Raw genomic sequence first — 11,289 nt, forward strand, 5'->3', positions numbered from 1 at the left:
TTTCACAGTAACTTCATTTGAAGCCTACTTGTGACAATAAGCAATTTTCATTTCATTTCATTCATGTAAATTATGTAAAAAAACAACCTTAAACTGAAAACAGTTGTTAGCAATGTTGCTTCACAGCTCCAGGGTCCCAGGTTCGATTCCTGGCTTGGGTCACTGTCTGTGCGGAGTCTGCACATTCTCCCTGTGTCTGCGTGGGTTTCCTCCGGCTGCTCCGGTTTCCTCCCACAAGTCCTGAAAGATGTGTTGTTAGGTAATTTGGACATTCTGAATTCTCCCTCCGTGTCCCCGAACAGGCGCCGGAGTGTGGCGACTGGGGGATTTTCACAGTAACTTTCATTGCAGTGTTAATGTAAGCCTACTTGTGACAATAAAGATTATTAAACAATAATAAGTTTTTATTACACGGGGAAATAGAAACTGAACCTGGGAGCTCAGGAAACGATAGAGATTTCAGCTCCCTTTGTCGCTCATTTGGTTTCTGATCATTGGAGGAGACAATCTGGTTTTTTGAGCTCTTGAGAAATTTTTAGAATGTAAACTGTAAACCGAAAAACACATTTTTATTTCTCTCTGTTGATGCCTGAGGCAGAAGGAGTGAGTTTGATTTAATTTTACAATTCCATTAAAAACACAGATCGGATTCCACACATATACTCAGCTCTACCTCATCAAAACCTCTCTCTTAATCCCACCACTCTCTCTAAATGAATCACTGCTGACCACTCAGTTATCCCTCCCGGGCCCCGATAATATATAATGCTCCTGTCTCCTCAGGTGTTGTTCTCTCTTCTTTAAACCTGCCATAATCACTCCTCTCCTTGAAAAAAAGTACACGTTGACCGAAGTGTCCTCAGAAACTACTGCCAGATCTCTGTCACAGCACGGTGGCACAGTGGTTAGATCTGCTGCCTCACAGCGCCAGGGACCCCAGGTTCAATTCCAACCTCAGGTGAATATCTGTGTGGAGTTTGCATGTTCTCCCGGTGTCTGTGTGGGTTTCCTCCAGGTGCTCCGGCTTCTTCCCACAGTCTAAAGATGTGCGGGTTAGGTGGATTGGCCCTTGCTAATATCTGGTGATATTAGGAACCTGGGTACAGAAATTGCATCGAAGATACAGCAGGCACGTTAGGGGTTAAACAGACTGAAGGAAAATACTATTAGTCTGGAGCCAAAGGGATACGCCCACACCGAGCTGAATCACTTGGTCCCTGTGTCAACCCACATCCTCGAATAAGCGAGGTCTTCCCAAGTCGAATGTCCAGTAGGAGTTTTTCTTGCCATTTTGGTCTTTCTGGGTCTGCAGCTGAGTTGTCTTGTAGTAAGCGTCTGAAGCTACTCCTGGTACCATGTGTTGTTCCTTGTGTCTTAATAAAGCTCGTAGTCTCAAAGGTGGAGAAGATGCTTTATTGTGAATTTGTTCTGTCTTCAGAGCTTAACTTACAGCTAACTCAAATGCTGCCTGCCTGTGTCTGTCAGTCCTGCTGCCAAGTCCCCCTTCTGTGAAGTGTGTCCTCACTTCCTGTCCCTGTGTATTTATAGCTCTCCCGTGCTCCCTCTAGTGCTTGCTCAGTTGTATTGCATCTACACTGATACACAATCACCACAGTCCCATTCAGAGTTCAACACGTTAGTGGAAATACACAGTGTGATTAACTTGAGATCCATTGTCTTTTGGTGCACTCCTGTTTGACCACCCATTAGCCCATCACAGAGTCTGATGGCCTCTTTGCCCATTACTTGGAGGTTAGTTTAATATCAATAGCATGGCTCTGTTCTTTTGTTTAAACAGGACGGGGCAATTAAGCAGCAAAACACATATTTAACTCTGGAAACAGCAGAGAACATTTGTTTGAGGGGCTGGGAAGAGCTCAGCACGAGAGAGAGAAAGAAATCCATTTTGAACAGGTTCAGGCAGAAGGATGTGAACAGCGATGGAAGAGGTCATGACAAAAGCCACAGAGAAAAGTCATGGTAAAAAGCTGTTCTTGAGACAGGCTTTTGAAAAGCATTCTAAAGGAATTTGACTAACAGCAGAAAATTGATTCTTAGATGCCAGTATCATCTATGCCTGCATTCACAAGTGGAATTAGAGCTACATGATCATGTTTGAGTGTGGTGGTTTAATGGGAACTAGTGTGTTAAGGCTAAGAAACTACTTGTAAAATGTTCTGGTTATGTTTTAAAGTTTTAAAAGTTTAAGTATTGTCTTTTGTCGTTCTTTTGTTTTACTAAAGTTTTTTTTTAAAAGATAGCAAAGCCGTATTTCTTATATTATCACTCCTGGAATGAATCAATCTTTCTGCAAAGTCTTAAAATTTTAAAAACATTATGCGTCTGGCACAGTCTCTCAGCCAGTTTTGAGAGCTGACTAGGCGTGTGTAACACCTGATTGTCGAAAGCTTAGTTGGGATTACAGGGATGGAGGGGGGAGTGGGTCTAAATTGGGTGCTCCGTAGGAGGGTTATACAGAGTTGATGGGCCAAATGGCCTCCTTCTGCACTTTTGGGCTTCTATGATTCTCTGTCCTTCCTTTCCTCTCCAAAGTCCTTGGCACAGGACTAAATCGCTGGCTTTGAAAGCAGACCAAGGCAAGCCAGCAGCACGGTTCAATTCCCGTACCAGCCTCCCCGAACAGGCGCCGGAATGTGGCGACGAGGGGCTTTTCACAGTAACTTCATTTGAAGCCTACTCGTGACAATAAGCGATTTTCATTTAATTTCATTTTCATTTCGTTTCCTGTGTTCTCGCCTTCCACATCCGTTCCCATCTTACCTAGAAATCCTTGGCTGGATTCTGTGATCCGAGTTCATCCCGCCATCGCTGCCAATGAGAACGGAGAATTTGGCGCACAGCCAAGACACCATTCGCCTTGCGGGACCAGAGATTCCCGCCGACATGAATGGACAGAGAATTCTGGCCCATGTTTGAATCCCACCAATCAGGGGCGGGATCCTCCGCCATCGGGTTGCTCCATTTTGCCGGCAGCCCGGGGGTGTCCCGGTGGCGTGGGGCTGCCCCACAATGGGAAACCACATTGACCGGCCGGTGTAACGGAGCACTCCGCCGGTGGCCTGAACCAGAAATCTGGCACAGCGGGACGGAGAATCCAGCCCCAGGTTTCTGGCCCCGCCACAGTATCAGAACAGCCCTTGCCAAAGTCACAAATGATGTTCCCTGTGACTGTGACAAAGGTAAACGTTCCCTCCCGCTCCGTCATAACCTGTCTGCAGTCTTTGCCATAGTTTGACACACCACCTTCCTTCAACCTCTATCCACAGGCGCCCAGCTCATTCCAATCTTATCTATCTAATCGTAGTCAGAGAACCATTTGCAATGGTTGTTCTTCCTGTTCCTGCACCGTAAATGCTGGGATCTCCGAAGAATCTATCCTTGGCCCCTCCAATTTCCCGTCTCCACTCTGCCCCTCGCCAACATCATCCCAGGGCACAGTGTTCATCTTCACATGTACACTGAAGATCCCCAGCCCCACCTCATTTTGTTCTGTAATTTCTGAGGTCCAAAAATGGTCATAAGGGGGAACAGGCGACTTCCGGTGGTGGCTATGAAGGAGTAAGTCGCACATTTAATGGCTCCCGCTCGGGTCGGACTTTTGGACCTTTCCCCCTGATTTTTTTACCGGTCTTGATTTGAAAAATTGATGACAGAGGCAATTGTGAACTGAATTTCCACATCGGTGCCTGGAGAAGAAGACTCGTAAAGGCAGAAACAGAAGGACAGGGAAGGCTTGGGCTGAAGCAGCACCGGGAGGCAGCACGGCAGGTGACCAGACCTCTGGCTTGTTGCGTGTTCCATAACATCGTGCAGCAGAGGGGCAACATGTTGGAGAAGGAGGCAGAACGGGAGGCCTGATCTGCTGAGGAGGATGAGGATGGTATTGCGGAGGATCCGGGCATGGAGCCTGAGCTGACACAGCAGGCTGCCGAAGATCATTCATCTCCTTCCGACATTGTGTGCTGGTCCGCCTGCGGCTGGCAGCACTGACAGCCTCTGCCAACTCTTCCCAGGCGCTGTTAACTAGGGCGGGTTTGAGTCTTCACCCCACCCTGGGATATGTTGCACATTTTACTTGAGTGTATTACGCGTTTATTGGAGTGTATTAACACGCCTCCGTTTAAAGGCCGTGTGCTTAACACTACTACAGCTCTGTGTATGTAATTTCAGCTCGGAGTCGCCAGGTGCCGTATTTAGACACCTCACAAGTATTTCAAGGTCAGGTTCAAAGTAATAAAACTATACACCGATTAGTAAGTTCAAACGATTGATATTTATTATACAAATATAATAAATACGCATGCATACGCTAAAGACTAATACTTATTTCTACTATTAAACGACTAAATACTTATCTAAGTAGGAACCAGCAAGGTCAGGGGACAAGGCCTTTGTTCCTTTCCGGACTGCACCTTCTGTTCACTAATAGTCAGATAATGTATAAGCAATGCCGGGGCCACGTAGCGAGCGTCGTTTGGCACTTCCTGAACGATGGCTGGTGCTCAACGGCCGGTGATGAAAGACAGGATCTGGAGGCTGGAGTCGGAGTCAGAACAGCAAGCCGGAGCAACAACAGACAGCGAGGCCGGAGCAAAACAGACAGAACCATGTGCCTACCTTTATAGGTCCCCCAATGTCCGTGCCTCTTCGGGGCGGGCCTCTACCTGCCATGTATCGATTGGGTCATTTCCCAATCGATATCTTACAAATCCCCCAATCTGAGGGTCTCTTCTCGATGGGTGGGGCGGTCTCTAGGGTCTTTTGTGATGGATACTTCTGGTGCCGTTTCGTCTGGGCGTCCACTCAAAGTATCCATTCAAACTCAAATGTTGCTATTGTGTGGGCCCAGATCTGGATCGCCTCATTACTATGCAAAGCGTTTTGCTATTTACACCTTTGGTTGAGAGCTTTCACCTGGCCATAAACTGGTTTCGATACGTGCAGAATGCTAATTAGCCTTTTGCAAACTGCTTGTCCTGGCTAAAACTGTTTTCTCCCTACAGCCTTAGCAGTAGGTGGCTACAGATAGAGGGTGAACCCCTTCTCCTTACTGGTGTCCAGCATTCGGCCGGACCCCTGCAATCAGGGGCAGTCTCTTTGTGCAGCCGTCCTGTCGGCTGCAGTGGCCGCCTGTGCTGAGCGGAGCGTTAATCAGCAGCTCCAGCTTGTTGGGGCTGGAACGTGACGCCCGGCCCCAGTGAATCAGGTGCCTGCAGGGTCGGGTATCGCCTGTGCTTTGGGTGGGCAGAGTTCTGGCCCATTTGCATGACCTGAATCTCATCTGTCCGGCGCTCCCAGCAGGGTCCCGATTTCCACCTGATTCACGTCCGGCGGAATAATGGGCTGGATTCCCCGGTCACCGACACCAAAATCACATTCGCCGATCAGCCGGAGAATCGCAGTTCCTGACCAAATCGGGGGCAGCGCCGCTTTCACGACGCTCCGCCCCCTCCAAAGCAGCATACCCCCCCTCCCCCCCCCCGGGTCAGACACCCCCTCCCCCCACAAAGGCCACCACCCGACCCTAACCCACCGAGGACCCTCAGGCCCAGAGCAGGTTAGAACGGCGCTGGCAGGACTCGGCTCTTTTCTTACGGCCGCTCGGCCCATCCGGGCTGGAGAATCGGCCGGCCGGCCGCGTAGAACGGTCTGCGACCAGCGGCGCGCCAATCGCGCCGATTCTCCACTCTGCGGAGAATCGCGTGCAGGCGTCAGGGCGGTGTAGCCCTTTCACGGGAATTCTCCGGCCCGACCCCAGCGCTGGGAGAATCCCGCCCCCTGTGAACCCCCCCCCCCCCCCCCCCCCCCCCGGTCTAGGTTCTCCCATGAGAGGAGCGATCCTCTCAGCATCGTCCCTGTCAAACCCCCTCAGTATTTTATATGTTTCAGTAAGATCACCTCTCATAAACTCCAAAGAGAACAGGACCAACCTGCTCAACCTTTCCTCTAAGCCAACCCTTTCATCCCAGGAATTGGTCCAGTGAATTGCTTCCAATGCAAGTATATCCCTCCTTAAGTAAGGAAAAGGTGGCACAGTGGTTAGCACCGTTGCCCACAGTGCCAGGGACCCGGGTTCAATTCCGGCCTTGGGTGACGTCTGTGTGGAGTTTGCACGTTCTCCCCGTGTCTGCCTGTGTTTCCTCCGGGTGCTCCGGTTTCCTCCCACAGTCCAAAGATGTGCCGGTTAGGTGGATTGGCCATGATAAATTGCCACTTAGTGTCCAAAATTGCCCTTAGTGTTGGGTGGGGTTACTGGGTTATGGGGATAGGGTGGGGGTGTGGGCTTGGGTAGGGTGCTCTTTCCAAGAGCCGGTGCAGACTTGATGGGCCGAATGGCCTCCTTCTGCACTGTAAATTCTATGAATTCTATGAAACCAAAACTGTATACAGTGCTTCAGGCATGGCCTGACCAACGCCCTGTACAGCTGTCACATGACTTCTCTGCTTTTATAACCCATTCCCCTTGCAATAAAGGCCAACATTCCATTTGCCTTCCTAACCACTTGCTGTACCTGCAGGCTGGCATTTTGTGATTGATGTACCAGGTCACCTAGATCCCTCTGCAGCAGTCTGCAGCCTCTCTCTATTAAAATAATATTTTGCTTTTCTATTCTGTCTGGTTTTTATCTATGCCCCCGAACCCTGTTGGATTTAGCATAAACACCGTGCACTAACCAATAATACACACACTAATCACTAAAACACTAACCACTAACATAATAGACTAACCATTAACACAATGCAGTAACCACTAGCACAGGGCACTAACTACTAATGCACTAACCATTAACACAGTTCAATAACCATTAACTCAGTACAGTAACCATAAACACAGTGCACTAACCAATAATACACACACTAATCACTAAAACATTAACCACTAACATAATAGACTAACCATTAACACAATGCAGTAACCACTAGCACAGGGCACTAACTATTAGTGCACTAGCCATTAACACAGTTCAATAACCATTAACTCAGAACAGTAACCATTAACACAGTGCACTAACCACTAGCACAGTGCACTAACTACTAGTGCACTAACCATTAACACAGTTCAATAACCATTAACTCAGTACAGTAACCATTAACACAGTGCACTAACCACACGTGACCAATTGGAAATCCAGATGTGCAAACTTTAATTTTTGACTGGAAAACAATAAATATTTGACGCTGTCATTGGCCTGATGTTAATACGGATTGAGTATCCCTTATTCGAAATTCCGAAATTGGCAAAGCTCTGAAATCCACACTTTTTCAGTGGCGGCTGTTCCTTGTGCTGTGTCCCGTTCCTGCGGCCGAACACATGTGTGCCCATGTATCTTTCCAATTGACGGCACTAGTTTGTTGCACCAAAAGATTTGAACCTGGCACCTGGTTCCTTCAGAATTCCCTCAGACACAGCATTGACCGGCGACTCCGAGCAGTGTTCAAGGGTCTTTGCAGCTCGGCATTCCAAAATTCAAAAAATTCCAGAATCCGAGACACTTCCGGCCCTAAGCATTTTGTTTAAGGGGGACTCACACTTGTAAGCTTTGTACATGTGAATTCTAATCTTTTTGTTCAGTTGGTAACAAGAAGGTGAGACCTCAAGCAGAGTGTGAGACTGGGTTTGTGGCTCTGTTACTTCCTTCGTTCCTGAATGGTTGTGCAATGTTGCGAAGGGAGATACATCAATTATACACAGCATGTCCAGCTCAGAAACATACCATTCAGCCCAACCAGTCTGTGCTAGCTTACCCTGCACACCAGCCTCCACCAAACCCACGTCTGATTTCGATTCTCCTTAATGCAGCGGGGGTCGGTTAGCTCAATTGGCTGGACGGCTGCTTTGTGATGCAACGCGCGCTAGCAGCACAGGTTCGATTCCCGTACCGGCTGAGGTTTTCATGAAGGCTCCGCCTTCACAACTTTGCCCCTCACCCGGGTATCACGGTGGCTGCCTCACGGCGCCGAGGCCCCAGGTTCGATCCCGGCTCTGGGTCACTGTCCGTGTGGAGTTTGCACATTCTTCCTGTGTCTGCGTGGGTTTCAGCCCCACAACCCAAAGATGTGCAGGGTAGGTGGATAACATTAATTGCCTTTTAATTGGAAAAAATGAATTGGGTACCCTAAATTTATAAAAAAACCAAACAAACAAAAACTTTGCCCATCACCTGAGGTATGGTGAATCACCACCAGTCAGCTCATCACTAACAGCGGTTAGCGCTGCTGCCTCACAGCACCAGGGAGCCCGGTTCGATTCCGGCCTCGGGTGACTGTCTGTGTGGAGTATGCACTTTCTCTCCATGTCTGAGTGTGTTTCCTCCGGGTGCTCCGGTTGCTTCCCGCAGTCCAAAGTTTTGCAGATAGGTGGATTGGCCGTAATAAATTGCCCCTTGGTATCCAAAGATGTGAAAGTTGGGAGTTATAGGGATAGGGCGGGCAAGTGGGCCTAAGTAGGGTGCTCTTTCAGAGGGTGGGTGCAGACTCGATGGGCCGAATGGCCTCCTTGGGAATGTAGGGATTCTATGGATTCTCTCAAAGGGAGAGAGCAGCGTATTAACCTCTGGGAATATGAAGACTTTCATACATAATAATAATAATAATCGCTTATTGTCACAAGTAGGCTTCATTGAAGTTACTGTGAAAAGCCCCTAGTCGCCACATTCTGGTGTCTGTTTGAGGAGGCCGGTACGGGAATTGAATCCGCGCTATTGGTCTTGTTCTGCATTATAAGCCAGCTGTTTAGCCTGCTATGCTAAACCAGCCCCTTCACACATGTGTGTGAAGCACGTTTACCTGGATTGTGTGTGAGGTATTTTCTATAGAAATCAGTGGATTCCGTTACAATGGTGTCACCATAGCTTCCTTAGCTGTGGTTAGGCAGCAATTTCTATTGGACCACATGGTTCTCGTCTCATGGTTTAAACCTGCTGCACCAGATATGACCACTAGAGGGGGCTGCGTGCTAGAAATAGGTTCTCAGTCTTTTTCTGACCCTTCAACCACAGCAACATGCCTTTGTATCACACCTTTCGCGTCATAAACCATCCCAGGTTGCTTCACAGGGATGTTCTCAAACAAAATTCGACATACAAGGTGGCATTAGGGCCTTGCAAAACCCCCAGGAGGCTCACGGAGAAACCATTCTCAACCGTCTCGTGACGTTCGTGAAGAAGGAACTTCCCGGGTAGGGGGCACAGGCCCACCCGGTTGAGGCTCGTTAGACCTGAATTAAAAGCCGGCTCGAGCAGGGACCGGCATGTTGGTTGTCCCAACGGGGTCTGTGATTGTGGATAGTTACTGCCGTGATCATTGTTTAAAAGTAAATAAATATTTTCCACCCTAACCGTTGGCTTCCTTGGTCATTAAACTGGCGACGAGGAAAAAGGAGACTCCGGACTCGCTTCTCAACACACCAAGCCACCCCGGGTGACTAATGCGCACAAACGTGAGGGTACAAGGTTTGACGATGCTGTTGTTTGGTAAGCTGGAGGCCTTCGATGTGGGCCTGGTGGATTGGAGATAATGCGTAGAACGGATGAGGTACTTCTTTCAGGTCAATGGGACCTTGGGGTAAGACTGTCAGAAGGTGATTCTCCTGACAGCCTGCAGGGCCTCGACATTTGGAATTGTAAAGGGCCTTACCTACCCAACTGCACCGGACTCCAAATCGTTCGATGAGTCGGTTGCACTGGTGGCTGAACATTATGATCGGAAACCTTCCGTTACAATGTTCAACATGGCTGTGCGGTCTCTGGGTGAATCAGTGACTGACCTTTTGACCCTTCGTAGGCGCTGGCGGAGTGCAGCGAGTTTGGGCCATCCCCCTCAGAAATGTTGAGAGACAGGCTTGTTTGTGGAACCATTTTTTTTCTCTAGGGAGTGGGAAGAGAGAGAAAGAGGAGAACCCTCAATTAGTCTAAGTCAAGACAGTCTGAATGTTTGCATCAGTACACATGAACAGGGCACCAATACCGTGAGCAGAATAATTATCAGCCCTCCTATATCTATATTAAGGGGCTGGTTTAGCACACTGGGCTAAATCGCTGGCTTCCAAGGCAGGCCAGCAGTACGGTTCAATTCCCGTACCAGCCTCCCTGAACAGGTGCCGGAATGTTGCGACTACGGGCTTGTCACAGTAACTTCATTTGAAGCCTACTCGTGACAATAAGCGATTTTCATTTTTCATTTCAGATCTGTGTTTCTTCCAGGTGCTCCAGTTTCCTCCCACAGTCCAAAGGTGCGCAGGTTAGGTGGATTGGCCATGATCAATGTGTGGGGTTACATGGACAGGGTAAGTGAGCCTAGAGTGTTCTTTCGGAGGGTAGGTGCAGACTCAATGGGCCGAATGGCCTCCTTCTGCAGTGTCAGGATTCTATAGGATCTAATGGATATCACATTTGCCTCAAGTACATAAAGTCCCACGTTGACAACCAGGCAGAAACATTCTTAAAAAACTCATCTCAATTTGAGATAAAAGTTCCATAACTCTGAACAAGCCGGCTTACATTTATTCTTCCAACTGTCTCAAAATGCATTCTGCAAAATGAGAAGGGCTGAAATTTCAAGACACTCTGATGGACCCCAGAGCAAACCTGTGTCTGACTCGCAACATTCAGAGCGCAGATGGACAATTCTGGCTGATCCAGTGCGCTCCGAGTGAAGAAAATCATCTCTAATCTCTGATAAGACAAAATCATGAATCCAAAACATGGGCAGCAGGAGGAACTGTCTTCGTGTTGTCAGTGGAATAAGTAACAGGGCCACACAAAGAAAGCTGTTGGTGGAGCCCACGTTAGACTTGGCCATTAAGTTGGCGCTATCCTGAGAAAATGCGGATGAAGGGGCAGAGGAGCTTCAGGGGTCCATAGATTGACCCCTCTGCATACCGGACTCACACAACATCACAGGGCAACGCCAGAATGGCCAGATCACCTCCCAGGAGGTAGCCCCACAGTTGGGCCCAGGTTCTCAGGAGTCTCTGCAGACCTACGGGATACTTCCCCGAGGACGAAGGGGAAGGCCGCCCTCATTGTCAGATGTGTGATTGGAGGACACGTGGTGGTCAGGTGGTCATGATCGTCAGGACCATCAGAACTGGCGACGAGAACGCCGCCCAGGACAGTCGCTAATTTCACCGGCTTCATATTGGGATCCTACCACCAACACTGCGAGACACCGAGGCCAAGTTAGTGACCTGCTGAGCATTGTGGGGACAGCCTTACCAGTGACACACAGCCATGAGTCGGTCAGACTACCCATTAATCATGGTGCAGG

The 11,289-nt window shown here is 48.8% G+C and overlaps 1 non-coding gene across 1 annotated transcript; it reads right to left on the reverse strand.

The window, feature by feature from the left end:
• Positions 1-10,607: 10,607 nt before the first annotated feature.
• Positions 10,608-10,749, reverse strand: LOC119953809. The gene has a single exon (XR_005458121.1). It is a non-coding gene; the product is annotated as a small nucleolar RNA SNORA79 (small nucleolar RNA).
• Positions 10,750-11,289: the final 540 nt, after the last annotated feature.

Source organism: Scyliorhinus canicula, chromosome 18 (assembly GCF_902713615.1).
Source record: "Scyliorhinus canicula chromosome 18, sScyCan1.1, whole genome shotgun sequence".
Lineage (NCBI taxonomy): Eukaryota > Metazoa > Chordata > Chondrichthyes > Carcharhiniformes > Scyliorhinidae > Scyliorhinus > Scyliorhinus canicula.